The sequence below is a fragment of the Ischnura elegans genome, chromosome 6 (assembly GCF_921293095.1).
Source record: "Ischnura elegans chromosome 6, ioIscEleg1.1, whole genome shotgun sequence".
NCBI lineage: Eukaryota > Metazoa > Arthropoda > Insecta > Odonata > Coenagrionidae > Ischnura > Ischnura elegans.
This window is the reverse complement of record NC_060251.1, coordinates 23334064-23351251: the sequence shown is the minus strand read 5'-3', so window position 1 is coordinate 23351251 and position 17188 is coordinate 23334064. Positions and strand designations below refer to the sequence as shown.

The window sequence follows — 17188 nt, the reverse complement described above, 5'->3', positions numbered from 1 at the left end:
ATGTTATGCATCTACATCAATCTAATATGCCACCATAAACGTACATAGTTGAGGAGAAAAATGGTGTACTATACGCCAAAGTTCACTCAAATTATGTGAGAACCATGGTAAATTCTTCGCAATAATAGTTCTATTTTGGTGTTAAACTGACTGCAATAAATAATTCGTTGCAATGAGACGCATTTCCAAAATTTAATGCTTTAAATAGTTGTTACTTTAATTTATAAACGTATTTAAAAAACTTTGCGATGAATATCACCAAGCTATTAGCATGTATCGTATTGTAACTCAAGTTATTCCAAGCAACTCCAAAAACAACGAAGTATCAAATTTATTCCAAAAATGTGACAAAGCGTAAAATCATATTGGTGACTATTTTAGAATCATAAAATATACGATACAAGAAATATGAGTTTTCTAAATATAAAAATACGATGTTGGCGAATAAAAGAAAATCGCCTGGCGTCGGGTAGACGCCACGCGACCAACGGGTGGTTAAGGTAGAAAATCTACTACACAAAACCTTCGAAAACATTCCGTGATATTTTCATACATTGAAGAGAAATGATTCCTTAATCGATCTGTGAAAAAATAATTGGGGGCCATTGGCCATTTAGCGCTAATAACTGGATTTAAAAATCGTGATATTTAGCTTAAAATTACATTGCTCTTATGGCGGAACGCAGCCGTCCCTCATGTCAACATTTTATTTCTCAAGATTTTCCCCGATAAGGCTACCTCAAAAACATCTATATGATGATCAAATAATCAGCGAATATAATTTATTTTTTTCAGGTTACCTTATCGACCATTTAATGCAGATATTTATGATTGAAAAACGATGATGAGCCTCACTTCCGTTTCATAGCCGCCATATTGAAACAAACATGGCAACTATGCTCGAGGAGTAAACAAAAACATTGTCTCTAGTTAAGATTGCAGACGATATGCTATACTGCGAAATGTGTAATTTATCAGTGCTCGTTGTTAAAGCAATTCCTATAAGCGTCCAAATTGAAATTCTCTCTTCAATTCATGGTAAGAAATATCCCTTTCAGTCTATCGATAAATCCTATTATCTCCCTCCTCCTTCCCCGCCTGCCTAACATTCTTTCCTATTAAACGACTATCCCTTCCCTTATTGAGCTGCATACTTTGAAAAATCACACGCACCATTGGCTGCGTCACATAGTTTTAAGCTACAAGATGGAAATGAAATGGAGATGCAAAAAAATCAAAAAGACCTCCGGCTCACGTGTCACAGCGGGAAATAGTAATAACCCGCATCGGAAAATCATTCGAATGGACGAAGTTCACCCCCAGGGAGCAACCTTTTCAAAGGAGGGGGTGGGGGGGGGGAGGAGGCTATCAGCTTCGCGTGTCGGGTAAAAATACGGCGAATTCAAATCATCCGAACGGAGCAGATCATCAATCAATGGGCTGATAGCGGAAAAAGCGCGGGCCGGATCCGCGCGCCCAGACGTTGCGTGTTGCCCCCTAGAGAACCCCTGACGTAGGCAATTTCAATCACGGGATAACAAGCGGGTCAGCACGGGGTTAAACCACTGCGGTGCTATCGATCAGAAAAACCTCCCAGAGGCGGACAAATTGCTCGGCCTTCTCGGTCGGCGGGTCGGACGCCTCCTGCCCACTTGATAATGTCCACGCGCACGTATTCCACATCCAGAATATTCGCTGACGACGCACCTCCTTGCCGCCTCTCTTACGGTAAGAGTCTAACCTAGCCAATCAAAGGGAATTTTCACACTCTCAGCAAACGCTTCAAGGTGATAATGACCTCAGACACGGGCGCAGATTGATTGCTCTACACTTTAAAAACCAAAACACTTGCTCCGAAAAAGCAAGCGCACCATTATTCATACCGGATTGGTGTAATGCTTGACGCTCCGGGCAGCGTATTTACTAAGTTTCCTGGATATCAGACAATTACTTGTACCACTTCTTTTTTTATCAAGTTTCAATGAATTATCATCATCTTCAGGCGCAAATTAAGATTTGTTTCATCATAATTTGCGCCTGAAGATGATGATAATTCATTGAAACCCGGTCGCGCTCTGATAAAAAATAAGTGGTATAAGTAATTTTCTGGTATACAGGAAACTTATAACGGAATACCACAATTTACAGCAAGAGTTAGTGAATTTTGAGCGTATTTACTGACCGAAGGAACAGTCGCAAAGGAGGTATACACGAATGAGACAAAAACAGTCATCAGATTCAATTATTACGATGCATATCGCGAAAATTTTACACGAGAAAAGAACTATTTTTTGATATTATGAAGTTAATAGTTATTAAATACGCATTCAGAGTGCTTATGGAAAAGAAAATATAAAACAAAGCCACTATAGGTAGGAAAGAGAACGCAGATATCAGACATGCCTAGATGTGAGCCTAATACTCTAGTACAACGAGTGCAGGGAATTGGCCACAAGAATATAGCAACAGTTGCCACTTAAATCACTTCTGATGATTTGGCGATGAATGTACGGCGTTGAACTGTACAAAGAAGCATATTTCACATAGTCCCAAGGATATTAGGCTTCAATAAACGCTTCTATTTAAATAAGAAGAGGTTTAGAATTATTTTATCATTATTTTGGCCCTTCCTCATAACAATTCCACTCCAAAATGAGGCTAAATATTAAGGATATCAGTATTGAATTAAAACTAAAATTTCGTATCTTTTTTCATACCAGTTAAAGATCGCAGCATAAATTTTGTTTGAATGCAAAGGAGTGACTTCCGAAAGCGGATGATAAACGTCATCAAACAGAGATCTGAATACTTGGGAAATGCTGAAAAATACTACCAGGAATGTTATGAAAATATTGCATTACGGTACAAACATAAAGATAGTATATATCAAGCAACGGAAATATCTCCAAAGCATTATATTTTCATCAAAAGAGGAAGACTTGGCGAATCCATCGGGAAAATAGAGTATACCCCCCCATATGAAATATTTTTTTTGCTGAGTTCATTAATTTAGCACTTAAAAACTAAGCGGTATCACTAAATAGCGTTGATAACAACAATGAGTTATGTATGTCAAAGTGAACGAAATTTTAGACTCTTACGACCTTACATATTTTTGTGACTGAGATACAAATAGTAATGTTATATTAATTGTTGTGAGTAAAATCAAGATCCTTCCCACTTTTTCTTCATTTGCGTTTGCTTCCGTTGAGGCATCTATATATTTATAAGATCCTACGATGTTTTATGCTTGAAGTAATAACTCTTAAAACATTTCAGTCCGTGCCTTCTCCCTTTACCCTGCGTAAAATAAGTGTGCCCTTACCGCAACCAAATTTGACTTTGTTTAAAAGATGTTTTTTGTATGTAGGACCAAAGGTTTTTAATTTGTTACCCAAGTCATGCTTTATTTCAGTCTTTGAAATTTTTTTTGCAAAATGCACATTCTTGGCTTCTCACTAAACAAAGTGTAGAACAAATATTGTCATAAAATATTGATGTGAATGAATTATAAATACTGCTTCAGTTGTTTTATTTTCATGCACGCTCTTAAGCTTTGTAAGTATAGATTATCAAGGTGACACAAAATGAGCTACACTAAATGTAAAGCAAAGCAAAGTAATGTATTATTGTTTTGGATGGTATCCTCAAACAGGTTATCCTTCGCGGCTACCTAAAATTACTCAATTTTGCTATTGTCATGTAATTTGTGTGTGGAGTAATAAAATTATTATTATTATTATTACTTTTATTATTATAAAATAATTTTTTTCATCCACAGCACAAAGCTCCTAAGCATCAATAAGATCCATCATCAAATTTCCTAAACAGCAAAAAACACAAAATTTCTAAAACTCAACATTTACCGCCTAATTATATATTCCTTACAGTTTACTCTCCTCGGCGTACTCATCAATTCATTTCTGAATTCGTCCTTGATAACGAGAACGTCTTCATAAGTGAAAGTTTTATGAATACCAGATTTTAATGAGTGATTAAGGCAACTGAAGTTAATAAACGAGCTTTGGTTGAAAACAATAATTGTGAAATAGATGAGTCGATTACTTTAGGGGAAATTACTCATTAAATTATACATAATTCCAAATTTGGGTTTTCAGAAGCTTGGATTAATTTAATTTTACATGACGTGACTTTCGAAATGAGATCCGGAGAATATCACCTCCCAGTTTCCGACAGGGGGGGCTAAGTTGCCTCCAGCTTCCAACTTTCTCCCACTCTAATCAATATGCAGGGCCTGTCACTTAATGGACAGAGGGGAAGTAGTGGACTACTATCTCGATATCTTCTTGCAGGTCTTTCAGCTTTTATGGAAACACGGTGAGGGCAAGACGGCAGTCAGCAGTTTCCAAAATGGCAGCCGCGAACTTCGTGGTTGCCGAGAGAAGACCCTTAATAACCGCGATAATTTAGGGGAAAAGTATTGGAGACTCAATTACAGTTAAATTTGAATCATTTACAATGCTGGGTTATCAAAAAGGAATGGTACTTTCCCTTTCCGATTTCTCCACAGCAATACCCCTCTTTTTCCATCAACAACTCCCTAACAACATTAAATACCAGGGTTCGTTAAACACCAATAGTACTTAAATATCAAACGTCCCAAAGGGCATAGCCGGATAAAGAGCGTGAAAAGTCCCCCCTCCCGAATTTTTCCCGTACTTGGGGTATGCAATTTGGGATCAAATAGGACAAACCTCCCCACATTTTCAGCCCGCTAGAGGCCCACCAGGGCCGGCTAGAACGAAAATACGATTTTCACTCTTTTTTTAATATCTCGGTCAAGAAAGCATATTTTTTAATGCGGTTTGCGTCATTTGAAACCTTATTTAATGGAGCAGATTTCCAATTGTTTTCAAGAACTTTGAGCGAGACAAGAAGATATGGCGTTGATTTGAAAATTTCTGACGCATGTTTTTATAAAATATGTTTGAGAGGGCCAAAAAGAAAATACGTTTTCTGTAGGTGTTTTTTAATACCTTTCGGCTGGCGTATTGAAAAAATAATTTTTATGTGGTGGAACATCGCGAAAAATGCGAATAAAAATATGCGAGTTATGCCATTTGGCTCTATGCTCTGGCCCTCCATAACACCCCTTTTTATTTATTATAGTATTCTAGCGAAATCTGCTCCATTAAATAAGGTTTCAAATGCCGCAAACCGCATTAAAAATATGCCTTCTTGACCGAGATATTAAAAAAAGAGTGAAAATCGTATTTTAGATCTTGCCGGCCCTGGTGGGCCTCTAGCGGACTGGAAATGTGGGGAGGTTTGTCCTATTTTATTCCAAATTGCATACCCCAAGTACGGGGAAAATCTGGGAGGGGGGACTTTTCACGCTCTTTATCCGGCTATGCCCTTTACATTTACACGGGGGATTTTAGGCGAAAATAGTCCGATTAATAAATCTGCGGCTTTTGGCGGCCTTGGATAGTTAATAAGGACTAGAGTGCAATCTTGATACCGAATGACGTCGGAAGGTGTGAGAAAATGAGCAATCATGGCAAAACGCTAGTCACAAAAACAATGGGTCACTTCCGCTAGGCCTCATATTATCCGGTAGGCAGTGAGATAAGCAACGAAGGTATAAAAAAAGAGGGAATATAAAGAGCCTCTTCTTTCCGAGGGTTATCGAGTTGATCTCCAAGCAGGAAGCGGAACGGACTGAGAGGAAACTCGTGAAAAGTAGGAATTATGTGGTGCCCATTAGGCAGCGAACGCCTGAAGCACTGTTCGCAACAACTTTACCTGACGTAACGTTTTTTTTCCGCGTTCACTAAGAGGCTATACTACCTGCTATATTTCAGCTCTGGGATAGCTTGTCTCAGGCTAGGTAAAATCTTTGAATGGATAGTAAATAACTTATTGTATTTGTAATAAGAACTATCTGCATGCATTTTTTGGTATAGGGGAGAGTGTTGCAACACGGAACAATGTGGATGAAAGCTTCTCGGGTTTCCAACCGGGTCAGGGTCTGCATGGTGTAGGCCGACGTTTCGTTGGGAGACTTTCCCAACATCCTCAGGGCTGATGATATCATCATGAGGATGGTATCAACTCTCCCAACGAAACGTCGGCCTACACCATGCAGACCCTGACCCAGTTGGAAACCCGAGAAGCTTTCATCCACGCTATTCACCGGGAAAAGCTCAGATTCTTCACACGGAACAATTTTTCAACTTTTTTATATAAATCACAATATAATTACTGAAAATTCAGTCCAACAGTAGCAATTTAATCCATCAGGATGTCCTCATATAAGTTTTCAGTTTTATACTTGTACCTTTACTGCTAATGGATCTAATTAGAGCTTCTAAAAGTGTTTGCAATTGTTTCTAGGAACTACATCACGTTCATGTACCTTGGAAAATTACCTATTGTACCAAGGAACACAAGCTATATTGGAGGAAACAGCTACGAAACTCGCGAAAAATGTAATCAATTTGTATTGTGTTTATTCAATTTGAAAGTAAATTAAAATTTTACATAATGAAAATTAATGCAGCTGATTAAAACTCAATTTTAAAATATAACTCCTTTCAAGAACAAGAACAGATGTCTTCCGCTGAAGGGGTTGAAGGGGCCGATTACTAACATATGGTGGCATAAAGTCGTCGTCTGTGAATACACCACGATCCAGAGGAACATTTACAGGAGTTCTAAATCCAATTAGTATGTATTTGATTGTGTATTTAACAGATATCTCCTATGAAAACATGTTGCAAGGTACATCATGTGCTTGTACCCCTTGGTACAAGAGGTAGTGAAATATCTATTCCGTAAAATATCTAGGAGTAAGACTCAATAATGATCTATCGTGGAATAAACATATTCGGGAAATAACCGGTCAAGCTAATCGTAAAATGGGTTCTGTTAAAAGAATATTAGGAAAGTGCGACGACAAATTGAGAGGAATTAGCTACTTCTCCCTCGTTAGACCACATTTAGAATACGCTGCCAGTGTTTGGGACCCTCATGAAAAAGGCTTAATAACAGAGTTAGAACGCGTGCAAAGAAGAGCTGGCAGGTATGTGAAAGGCCGTTGCGACAGTCTTGTTAGTGTAACTGACCTCTTAGATAAACTCGGATGGGAATCTCTGTCGGACCGTTGATTGAAAAGTAGACTAAACCATTTAGATAAATTCAAGAGCAGTGTCTTTTCTAACGAAGTTAACCATATCTTACGGACGCCAACATACTACGGAAGATAAGATCATATAAATAAAATAAGAGATATAGATTGTAGAACAGACAGATTCATGATGTATTTTTTCCGCGATCAATAAGAGATTATAACGGCAGCGATAGAACTCATAAATAGATTGTCCAATTGCATGCTGCATGCTGGTGATTGATCATCCCCTGCCAAACACCCTAGAGGTGGCTCGCAGGGTATTATGGAGATGTAGCTATTTTGAATTCCGAATGATTTGTCAGGTTAATACTACATCTAAAATATCAAATGAGTAGCTAATATTACTCACCATTACATGCCAATTTCACCTGTGCTACGATAACCACTGCTGGTATGATAGATTTTTGGTAAAACACTTCGATGTGCAGCTAAAAATATTTACTTTTCAGCCTCAAAAACTTTAAAATAGCGCCTTCTTTGTAAATATAACCCAAATGATCTCAAACTTACCTATGCTACTCTCTAGTGCATCTTTCACGTAAAAGCTTACTTTAAAGTCCCTTGGTCGAAGCATTTGCCGATAGTTCGTAGTGTTCCTAGGGTCACTATGCCGTAGGTACACCACCCTCCCCTACTATAACTCATGCATGAATCACAAACTACGCTAAAGTTTCATTCTTTCATTAATAAATAGTACATGGTGAAACAACACCCAGTACTATTCCACAAACATTTTAGTATAGCTGTCAACTAGTTTCGACATTTATACCGTCATTATCAAGACTAACTATCAAGACTATCAAGTGAGTCTTGATAATGACAGAATAAACGTCGAAACTAGTTGACAGCTATAATAAAAAGTTTGTGGAATAGTACTGGGTTTTGTTTCACCATGAACATTTCAACGTTCCACCAAGTGACGCCCAAATCAGTTGATTTTACTAAATAGTAGTTTTATTTTCATGACAGCATATTCGTGCCCATAGCAATCTCCTAGTTTATGGAGCAGTAGCAATCTCCTAGCTCGTGCCTTTGTCTTATGTGCTTGCCCTGTGTCCAGCAAGAGAGCGCGTGTCTGATAAAGGCTAGGATGAGTGCTGCACTGCAGCTGGGAAGGGGGAATAATCACCCCCTGCCACACACCCTCTTGGTGGCTTGCACGGTACATCGTAGATGTGGACGAAACGTGAAGTGGTATTTGAGTTGACAAGAGCGCCTGGTAGTTCACATCAGCTAAGCGGAATAACTCGACTTGGAGCAGCCATTAGCCTTTCCAGCTCACCTCGATATGTTAGCGTTACATATCATGCGTTGGCTTGAAAGCACATCCTTCTCTTCAGGAATATATAGCTATCGACTGGGATAAATATCATCAAAAGTCCCCAAAAATCAATCCTCAAAAGAATGATTTGATTTTACGAAGTTCGATTAGAATCATTCCAGATATCCAGTTTTCAACATATATTCACCACCAGTGGCATAACTATAGGGGGAAATAGATCCCCCCTAAAGCATCGGAAGAAAAAAAAATATTCAAAATTATTTTCTAGTTTTGATATATAAAAACTACATCTGCTTAAAGTTGCATTTTCAGTGCCAAAATTTTGTAAAATGTAATTTCAGACATTCATTTTTCAAAAATTTTAACAGATTTTGCCTGGGGGTAGGGGTCGTCATCCCATCCCCCCCTAAAAGGCATATTCCTAGTTTCGCCACTGTTCACCGCCTTGTACTGAATCTCCACCTGAAAATTACGCTGATGTGTTGAAACCCGCAGCGCGACACAGTACAGTAAAGTAAATACAGCTCTTTCACCTGACGACGCTGGCAGTAGTGCCGACGAAACTATTCGTCTTCGCCATAGAAAACGACGCGGCAGTAACCGAAAATGAAGAATTTCATCGCGCGCCGCGGGAATTTCCGTTCCCATACATACAGTCCAATTATAAATAAAATTTCTCCAAGACGCAAGAAAGAGAGTGTGTGTTTCATTTTGCACAAACAAGTTGCGGCGAACGAGACTTAAGGCCGTCCACATCTTATTAACCCGTTCTAACCCAGAGCTGCTTCTGGGAGATTCCAAATTTCACGATATTTCATTTTGAAAACTTGAAAATTTTGCTCTCAATCATAATTATCTCGGCAGCTTAACCTTTCGTCATTAAAATTTACACCACAAAATAATGCGTAGTTTAGATATCTCCTAAATAGAGCTGAAATTTTACACATTTTTCATGTTGCTTAGAAGCAACATTGGGTTATAAAGGGTTAATGCTGGAGGAGAAGAGATGGTCACACCGACTGCCACACACCCTTGAAGCACCTTAAGAAGGAAACGAAGGAAGGCGGAAAAGGTTTCCGAAAAAGCCCATAAGTCTGTTGGGACAGGGAGGCGATAATCTAGAGAACTATATCCGTTGGCGCGAGGGAGAGAGATAAAAAGAGGGCTCGCTGTTTTTTTCTGCCCTCTGGCGGGATGATGTATGAACCACGCATCTACACTCGCTCGCTCCTCTTATTCACTGTCCTTCCGGCCGTCGCCCTACGGCGGGAGAGGGCGCCAACGAAGGCCACCTGCAAGATTCATGACGAGAGCCCTTCTAAATCCGGGAGGCAGAAAGTTAACGCCATTTTCACGCTTCGCGAGCGATATTTCTGAACGCTCAGTGCGTCTTCGGCGCGACAAGAGGACATTCGGGAATATGTGCAAAAACTACACTTCAAAAACAGGAATAAAATTTGCGATATCAATCAGCCATCGAAAATATCTTCGCTACAGGGCGCCATGTCATGCGAAGAACGACAATATATCTTGAAACCATGGTGGGTCGTTGAGTGTTGAATAAAATAGTGTGGAAATAACCATTTGTGTTTTTTCTTTCATGGATATGGCAAACTTCCACAAAATCAAGCCTAAAACGATTTAATAATGTCTTACGAGCCATGTGAAAATTCCACAGAGAAAAAACCATTTACCTTGACCGGGATTTGAACCCGGATTTTTGACGTTTTGCTTAGGGAAAACATTGATTGAACTATTTTTTCCGCTGCCAAAATCACGAGTCTAAGACGAATGCAAATAAATGAGGATGCAGCCGGGTTTGAACCGGGGACGACTCCACCTGTAAAGGAAAGCTGGGACTGAGCTTGAAGGTCTCTATGAGCTGTTTACGGGTAAGTTCAAAATAAATGAATAAAAAGTCATACGCAATAATATCCCATCAGCCTATCGTTACAACGTTCTTTCCAACTTTTAGCTCCCACCGAGGAGAAGAGAACTTTTTTTTTCCAACTCTTTAGCTACCACCATCATCAAATCGTCCGGCGATCTTCATCTTCGCCTCATTAGGCACCAGCACATACCAAAGTATAACACATAAAAGCTCACGCTTATCAGAAAGCGCCTGTTCTCAAAAACATGGAATCTTTTTGCCAAAATTATGCTCGTTAGAGGATTTCGAATGATACAGATCATCAGATACAATAGAGGACTAATTCCTCATTGATACTTCAATTTCGATCCTAATATCACTTATATCGACATAGATAAAAGACAGTTCTACAAGAAGGAAAGATTGTTTAAAAGCAAAACGCTTCATAAAGGACATTCCGAAAACAAAAAGAATCCATTACGATGATCCTATGATGCCGTTGTCAATATCACAAACCCAAGACGAATGCAAAAATATGAGGGGGCACCCGGGTTTGAACCGGGGACCTCTCGATCTGCAGTCGAATGCTCTACCACTGAGCTATACCCCCACTCGCTAAGATACGGGCTTACGTAAGAAGTCATGTGTCGAGCTGGCATCCGAGTGCCGGGCGCGTAGGCCCGCCCAGCTATCGCCATAATGAGTAGGCGTTTCCTCGCGGCGGGGTGGAGGGGAAGCGAAACGACGAAAGGGGCAGTGATAACACGCGGGAAAGAGTGGTGCTTTTGGAGCAATTCTAACTGAGCTAGGCGTCTATCATATAAGCATCGCTATCAGTAAGTTCGAGATGTGGGTATAGAAAAGGTGAAGTGGACGGAGAGGAGGAGGAACGACGAAGCGCTAGATATGGTGGGTGAGGAGAGGTAGCTTCTAGATGAGATACAGAAGTTATGGACGGAGCGAGTACTGAGTGATAAGGGGATGTTGAAAACAGCGTTAGACGATAGAATGTTGGGTAAACCATTCTATTCAAGATGGTGAGAAAGGAAGGGATTAAGAATTTCATATACAATGAAATGGAGTATGAAGATGAAAGATCTATGATCGGAGGCGAGACAATTTCTTTACTATTCCATGGAAAACAACCGAAATCGGTAGATTAATTTAAAAAATCTGTAAACAGTTAAAAGAGCTCCTGTCAAACTATCTCAATGATAAGATAATGTGAGATAAGCTATTTTGGCAATCGGCATTAAGTAAACATTGTACTATAAATACGTTGGAATAGAAATCTCTGTCAATGTAGTGCTTCCCTAAATAACCGCACATTATTCTTATTTGAGCAAGTTCTTAAAAATTGGCACCAGTCAAAAATTATCACGGGTCAAATCGTGTACTTATGCCAAAAAAAAAATGTTGACCTACAAAAAGGTTATTGTTTTTGCGATTGGTGAATTTATTTAATCAATAATACTTAATGCCTACAGTTTAGAAAATTCAATCAAACTATTCTTAGTAAAACCATGTAATTATTAAACTAAATTTCCATTGGTAATGTACTAATATAATTGTTATGAAAGAAAACAACGGAATTGCATACTCTTATATTATAAAACCTAACCTGCCTGGTTTTACTACTGTGTGTAACTTCATTCCTCACTAATATCAAGGAAATTCGAAAGTAAGCACTCATAGATTTAAAAAAAAAGATTTTCATCTTCACGCAGGCAAGCTCCAAATGGAAGAATTTACTTGAATCGAGTACCATCTCACTCTTCTACTGCATTTATGGATAATTCCACTTTTCATACCATTGCTCTCCTTGGGAAGTCAGCGAGCACAGCGTCCCACGCGCGTATCGGTACAGAGACGAGATGTCCTTCGGCCGAAAACAATGACGGCCCCGCGCTCAACAAGGTGATCAATCCAACTGCTTGGATACATGGGCCTTGAGGCGAACTCCTAGTGAAATAATCTATAGGGCAACAGGGTCCATCACTCAGACCTGATAATCCAATTCATTGAAAGAATGCGGTATCAGAAAGGGAGAGTTCGGACGAAAAAAATGACCATATTCAGCCTCTCATTCGTGAGTTGAAAATAAGAAAAATTAAAATTTGCCGCCCAATTTTCATGAGTGGGTGAAGTCATTAGAATTCTGGCTCATTTCATCGCTCAGAAAAAACCATTCGTTGACGAAAGGAATCGCTCACAAGAAGGTTAAACACAACGAACCACTCGAGACGCAATCTCAGGGCAAAGTGGTAGCTGGAGTTCGATGAACCCCTCACGAGCATGAGATCTTGATGTCATTCACTAATATGCGAAAAGCCGTCGATTTTTCGTTCGAATGACTCAGGAGTGATCGAATAAGTGACTAAGATCTAACAATAACAAGTGACTGATCGAAAAATAAAAAATACGAGGGTCGTAGGAAGATTTCTCGAGTTTTTCAACCGCTCCAAAGATTGATTTCTTCAGACGTTACGAGAGCGTAGTCCGCCTACTTTGCAGTGTGCTTCTCTGCGGAAGTAAGGCATGGACAATGAAAGCCGCGAAGAAATCAAGGTTAGAGGCCTTAGAAATGTGGTGCTACAGAACAATAATGAGGATCAAATGGATCGACCGAGTAAGTACTGAGGTAGTTTTAAGAAGAGAAGGAGAGAATAAAACCCTTATAAAAACCTTGACAAGAACACGGAAGAACTTTACAGTCCATATCTTGAGACATGATAACCTGATGTAGACAAACGTCGAGGAACAATTTGATGGCAAGAACAGAAAAGGAAAACCTCGAATAAAATATATGGAACATGTAAAGAAGGATGCGAAAGGTAAGAAATAAGGTGTGAAAGATTATCTGATAAGAGAATTGAGGTGAGAGCTGCGTCAAACCAAACTTACAATCGACGAATATTACTCGGGTTCTCAGCCAGGTTAGTGCTTTTATATAAGCCGACGACTCGAGAGACGACTTGTCTCCCATCCTCAAGGCTATGTTACTTTATGGAAGTCCAATTTCAATTTAGTGTGAAATTGGACTTCCATAAAGTAACACAGCCTTGAGGATGGGAGACAAGTCGTCTCTCGAAACGTCGGCTTATATAAAAACACTAACCTGGCTGAGAATCCGAGAAATATTCGTCAGAAGTATTCACCAGGAAAAATTAAAATCGTTGAAACTTACAACTGTTGTTACAGTGATGATGAGTCGCCATTATCTTCAGGTTGATTTACCCTAAAAACCAGATAGAAATCCATCGTAATCAGAGCTCTCTTTATGGACCAAACTGTATCACGATCGGCAGTAAAATAAAATTGTTGAACGAGCCCATCCCTTCTCCCAGTACGATTGCTTACCATGGTGACCGCATTGACACGCTCAGATCTACGTACCGCACACGTATTCGCGCTGAGTTGAAAGCGTCCGTGTGCCGAAAACAATGAGGCCGGCCCCTCCCCGTGCTCGACAAGTTGATCGATCCGGCTGCTTGGATACACGGGTCCTGAGGCGGCCTCCAGGTGATGTAACCGATAGAGCAATTACTCGCCGGGAGTGACAAGAGGAAGGAGGGGCGAGGGAGAGGAACGTAGTGTTGTCATGGTAGAGATGGGAGAGAATTCGGAGAGAGTGAATCGCACCAATCACGCACGGCCAGCAGGAAGATTCCATCTACCGGCCTCTCAATCCCTCTTGCATTATTTACAGCCGCGGACGAACATCACACACAACGCAAGGCCGGCCGCTCTTTCGCCCTCATTCCCCAAAAACACTTCCCACGAGCCCTACTCCATCTTTCTCCACACAAATCCGTAACCGGAGTGACAGAGAACTCTCCCTAGTTTCCACATCGGCCGACCGGATGGAATTCTCTCTTAACGCGGCAACGATTTAAGCAGCGACGCAGAACAACGTATCAAATGCACGTCGTCGGCTTACTTCCTTCCTGGAATCATAATGACATGTAATCTACCGACCAAAGGATATCGCAGCACTGGTTTGACAAGGCTCAAACGAACCTTTTACACGAAGATGACGCTAAAGGGTAAAACTCAAGTTTGAAGCGTGCTCTCAAGGAATTAATAGCATTCCCTACAATTTGGCGGATAACTAATGAACTAGGAAACAAATTCTATCATCATAAAATAAAAATACTTTGTTATATTTCACACTTTATTTTAAATAGTACGACCCGGGTTTCATGCAGAAACCTGGGTCGTACTGTTTAAAATAAACTGTGGAATAGAACAAAGTATTTTTATTATATGATGAACCAGTTCCAGAAAGTAACGCCGGAGACCGTGTCTTATTTTAAATATTACCATATTTTTTTATTTCCGGACCACCGAAAAAAGTATCAATGGCTTTTTATATCGTTTTTTTTAACTAAGCAATTAAACGTACACGAACATCTATGCTCTGGGGAGGGGCAACTTATCCAGGAGGGAATCGAACCCGCAACCTCTTTTGTGGCATGCAAGGATTTAACCCCACCGCCACCACACTCAAATTAAGTAAAAAAACAAGACATCCGACTCATTTTTCTCGAAATTGAAGAGGTTGCTCTGCTTGCATATCAAAGTCTCCTAAGCAAAGGTTACGATAGCATAGAGTTTAATTTTTGTGCCATTATTTTTAGTAGATAGAAAAGAATTGAAACGACTCCATTAAAATATTAAGCGTCCGTCCTTTTTTTTCTTTCCCTCGGTATGTTATTTCAGTTCTACAGTAGTAAAGCAACATTGGTGAAAATGTACTGCTCTAGTTGAGCTGAATATAGTCCAAAGTTATTTATTTGATAGAATTTGCCACATGGGTGGAAAAACGTATTTAAGAAGACGATTGAGACAGAGAGTTGAAGATAAGGAATGAAGAATTGCAGCACTATATGACGACGACGCAATTAAATATGAAATTTAGGAAACATGAAGACTAAGCAGAGCATGCACGAAGAATGGACACGATAAAGTTTAGAATAAAGTAACTTTCATTCGCAAAATCCCCTCAATCCCCAACACGCATTAGACAGGCGGATCAGCATTAGGTAAATTTATATTATAAACCGATACCAATAGTTATTTGACCAACATTCTAGATGTAGCTTGCGGAGTACCATGTAGACCTCCGTTTGAATATATTTCTACAAATTTTCTACAATAGTTCGACAACGCCATTAAGAAATTCAATCATGGAGATGAGGTCCAAAAGACGCGTGCACCGCGGTCCAAAATTCACCTGTTATTATTATAGTATTATATCGATTAAGGTAGGTTTCAATGGAGTACTAAAGAAGTAATCTGGGAGCCTCCCTTTCCTTCCAGCGCTACCTTCTTCATTTCACTGTAAGGCCTACTCTCTTTCAATACATCTAAAATTCCTATTCTTTTCCTTCCCCTCCCTCGTTTCCCCAAATTCTACCCTCTTACACCATTTTCAACATCCCCTCCCCGCTAAGTGTTCGCTCCATCCATACATTCTGTCTCCTCCGTACCTCATCTAAAAGCTGCCTCTCTTCGCCAACTATATCCAGCACTTCGTCGTTCCTTTTCCTCTCCGTCCATTTCACCCTCTCCATTCTTCTCCATACCCACATCTCGAATGCCTCCAATCTTCTCTCGACATCTTTCCTCAATGTCCACGTTTCCGCACCGTAGAGAGCTACGCTCCAGATCAAACTCTTAACTAACCTTTTCTTTAAACTCTTACATAACGATCCTCTCAGAAGCTCCTTCCTGTTCATGAACGCCTCCTTTGCTAATGCAATTCGCTTCCTGATGTCCTTACTACTATGTCCGCAGAGAGAGGTAAAAAATTAGTTCGGGTGGCGTTCGTTTCAAGTGATCAGAGTGAATTTCCGAGTCTTTCGAAGGGAAACTACTAGGCGAGAGAAAATTCACCGTTACATCTTCTATTTGAAGAGGAAAAAGAGAAAAGGTAAGAGAAGGGGAAGTAGCGAAGGGAAAACATATCGAATGAGACGAAGACTAGAGACATTCCCAATCTTCCCCGTACCCGCTCCGGGTATTGGATCTCGATCAATTTATCCATTATATTCCAGGTACATGGCCAAGGAGATACTGTAACGAATGAAGCATAAAACTATAACTTTTCCTCCAAAAGGGTTACCTTGCTTCACCTCGAAATAACTTTATCCGGATACAAATGATGGGAGAAATAGTTTTCCAAGTGAAATCTTGCTTGCTTATGCTTGATGGAAAGAGGATCCCAGAATGCTTCTTAAGTACTCCATGGAAAGTTACCTTAATCGGTAGAATACTTTAATAAAAACAATAATCGCATATATTAGAAAATAGTCCTTTACCTCTAAAGCTGGTGAATTCTCAATGATCGTCTTAATAAATCGAATTGAGAATGACTGTTAATGTTCACAAGGGGTTAGTATAGCTCGACGACGTAAAACTAAACAAACATAATTGGTACAAGAACAGCTACTTTCTTATCCATTCCGCATTCTTAAAACGTAATTAATTACTCCCTCCAAATACCCCAACGGTAGACATAACAAACGTATTCACACTATGCTCACCAAGGAAGTCTCATTATGATTGTAAAATGAATCACCGTCGATGCTAGGTTCTTTAGTGAGTATTTAATGCCAATTAATGTCCTCATCCTTCGCCATTTTCTTGCAAGTATTGGAGGAAGTGTTTCATTTTAAAGCAACTGCAAACAACTCGCTCAAATGATTTTCATAATCCACCAGGTGGAATAACTCGGACGTATGCCAAACAAAAACGAATCTGAGTGCGGGTGAATATACTTTATATTTTATACATATTAAGTTTTTTACTTTGATACCATGAAAAAAATAAGAGATAGATCGCTGGCAGCGCTTAATACTTCGTGTAAAAAGATGTGGGC

The 17188-nt window shown here is 39.7% G+C and overlaps 1 non-coding gene across 1 annotated transcript; it reads right to left on the bottom strand.

Moving 5' to 3' along the window:
* Nucleotides 1-10843: 10843 nt before the first annotated feature.
* Trnac-gca lies at nt 10844-10915 on the bottom strand. The gene has a single exon. It is a non-coding gene; the product is annotated as a tRNA-Cys (tRNA).
* Between the last annotated feature and the right edge of the window lie 6273 nt (nt 10916-17188).